Here is a 3,457-nt window from a genome sequence, read left to right as displayed (position 1 = left end):
CCGAGGGTTTTAATTTTTAGTGTTAAATCAAAAGTTAAACACTACTTATCAGCAACCAGAAGTGTTTTTTCATTTGTGAATATTTTTATCTTAATTCTAGGGTTGCAAGAAACTACCTTTTCGCCATAATTTGTAAGTTATTAACTTTTTTGGACTTTTTTTTTCGCTCAGCACTTGTTGAAGGCTTCGATTTAAAATCGATCTGAGCTCCAAAGCTTCGATTTTCAAAAATGAAGTCAAAGGTCAGCCCTAATTTTGAAGCATATTGACTCTGCCATTGTATTGTCTGGCATCATTCAAGGACTTCCAGGCTAAAAACTAAAACAATATTAACAATATCATGCCATGTGGCACCTCTACAGGTTCTATATGGCACTACTTGACACAGGCGCTGCATAGAACCTTTAAAATGTGGGTGCCATATCGCACCAAAACAGATTCCCACTTAATTATGAACCAAGTAACTCCTTTAGAACCATTTTTGTTGACAATATACTGCAAAATCATCTGATCATCACAATGCAGCTGCTGAATGTTGTTCAAATTTCATTCATAACGTACAACGCCAACGAGTGCCGCTAGCACTGAACTGGGAGAACAAATATTGTTGCCTTAGAACTGGGACAGAAAAAACAGGCAGGGTTTTTTTAAGGTCTAAAGTTCGGACTTTACATTAATCATAGTAAAGATGGACCAGACCAGACTGGTGTACCAAATCTTACTCCCCTTACTCAGCCATTATGTTCACTCATAGTGGAACATAATGGCTCTGTGTCTTAACAGCAATCGAGCATCTGTCTATTATTACATTGCACTGCTTCAAATCGAAGCTCTCTGTCCACATTGAATCCATTAAATATGCACTTCTGTCACATCATGTAAACAAACCACGTAGCTATTAGCTGTGCACTCTGGATCAGACTGGATATGTAACCACTTACGCACTGGAAATCACATATAACACAGCCAAAAGCAAGTAGCCTAGCTTGTCATTAGCATTGTCATTTAGCTTACCAGAAACTTTGAGCTCCCTGGTGAACTCCTTCTCGCCAGCTGACACCTTAGTGTGGTTTATGTTGTGAAACAAGGAGGTACCATAAAAACAATTCCTCAAATCAGCTTCATACATCAGCCGTTCTTTGGGACACTTTCAAAGCATGTGACATGTAGCCTATAAATAGAAACAGGGCATCTGACAAAAGTTTAGCTCAAAACGGCACACCATGTTGCCTGCAGCCAGTTAGGACAGCTCTTTCATCGACCTCAGATCGCTCATGTCATCATATTGAGGATTATTAATGCAATACAAGATGGATTTAGCCACCGTGATGCCATCAGTACAGGTTGGTCATGTAGGCTTCTTTTGCATTAAATCAAACTGGTTTAAGCCCATACATCAAACTGGAAAATTGTGAATCGACCAAACTCTCATGGGGTCTCATTAATCTGGATGGTACAATACAACTAATATAACTTTATTTATTTTGTCCCTATTTTTCTCTCTGGTCTCTCAAAGTCAGCCAAATGTCAAAATGTCTTGCAGTTAGTCAGCAGCCCAATTCACAGGTCAAAGTTCTCGAAAGTTGAAAATGTAAAACTATGTGAAAGCACTGCACAACTTTAATTTGCCCAAACAAGAGCATCTACTGATCTTGGCACTTCTATTGAAATGATTTTGGTCCAAATCTTTCCGTTACTAAATCCTGCTGTGACTCAGCTCCTGAGAGTGAGCATGAAGCAACGGGGCTCATACAGAAGGTGATGGGACAGGGAATATAATGTACTCTGTGAAGATTCTGGTATGTGCCCTATAGTGATACAAGTCTGCTTTATGTGTGTGTGTGTGTGTGTGTGTTCCTGCAGTTACTGCATCATGCTGAGCAGAACAGAGAGCGCCCGGCTCCTCAGCAGCCCTGGCAGGCCTCTGACAGTTCGTGCTGGCTGCTTTCCCAACCTACCCTTCCAATGGGACGCCAGCTGGCCCGCTGCTGCCGCCGCCGCCGCCACCGCCGCCACTCTGCCACGGCCACCATCATCACCGGGGAAGCTGGCTGAGTGAAGACAGGGCATGGGGGGGGGGGGAGAGAAGATGGGAGCTGCCAGCTCGCACCATCCTCACCCGCTCACTGAGATGTTAAATCTGTTGTCGGCCTCTCTGTCTCTCAACACTGGCTCACAGATTTGTATGCAGACGGTGAGTGTAATTCATTGCAGACTGCCTCCTTTACCCATTCTCTCATCCGGGGGCGCACTCACATCCCCGAGCACCACACTGTTCTGAGAATCATTTACGATAACAACAGAACAATCAGCGAAACCTTGCAGGAGTAAAACACATTCAGGTGTCAATGCAGTCAGCTTCCTATAGCGAGAGTAATGCTGCCTCTGCTCTTTGATGAAGCCCAGTCTGAGCGCGCTTCAATCAGCCAGAGAGGCAGAGGAGGGGGAAACTGATGCGATTATCTATTTATTAAGCAGTCCTCCTCGCGTTTTCCCATGTTCTTTGGCACCTGCGTGTCCTGTTAGAAGTGTTCGGTCAGCAGTGTTGAGGGCAGCACATTGAACCCGCGTCACATTATAATTAGGCCCCCCTCCACATATCACAGTTCTGCTTGGCTGTGCTCCCCTGAGACGGACTATCATGTCGACACACATACCCCCGATACCCAACCCCCCGACCCCTCTGACACACACACCAGAGAAAAAAAACACCCACAAACGAGCTCATGTGCTTGTGCATGTATGAACGCATACAGAATATAGATGAAGAAAGATGAAGGCGATTACATGTTACAAACATTCAGGACAAAGCCATGATGTGCTGCTTTTATTGATTCATTTGTATGGCCTCTGCTCAGCTGTTTGTGTCTTGTTAAAGGTAGAGTAAAGGCGCCATCTCATTAGCAACTCTAATGTTAAAGGGATTGTTGGGATTTTTTGAAGTGAGGTTGTATCAGTGTATTACCTACAGCACACAGCGGTCGGCATGCTTCCAGTTTGGAGGAGCAGAGGAATTCTACCACAGAAGCTCAGGAATGCATTTTTGTAAATGGGCTTTGCAGTAAAACGGATTTTACCCGCTTAAAAAAAGGCCTTCCGAAATAAAATCTTTATCAGTCTACGTGGATGCTGTACTAACAATATTTTCACTGCTTTACCTTGCTGTCAGACCCTTTTAACCATCTAATGTCCATATTCCACCACGTAATCACAACTTTATAACGCCACAGATCAGCTTTTTGGGTTCAGCTTTCACTGCAGAGACAAAAGGATTCCTTAAAGAAGAATGGTTGTGAAGGGAGGATGAATGGGCCAAATTATAGAGAGTGAGGGGGGAAACTGGAGGCCCAGGTTGAGCAGAAGCTAAGTGTATAAACTATAAGTGTATACTCACAGGCCCAGAGAGCTACCGCTGCCAAGAATGGGACAACACAACTTCAGGATCTTTCTGAATCAG

Source organism: Epinephelus moara, chromosome 12, assembly GCF_006386435.1.
Source record: "Epinephelus moara isolate mb chromosome 12, YSFRI_EMoa_1.0, whole genome shotgun sequence".
NCBI classification, from domain to species: Eukaryota; Metazoa; Chordata; class Actinopteri; order Perciformes; family Serranidae; genus Epinephelus; species Epinephelus moara.
The sequence above is the reverse complement of the archived record's forward strand: the minus strand, read 5'-3'. Positions refer to the sequence as shown.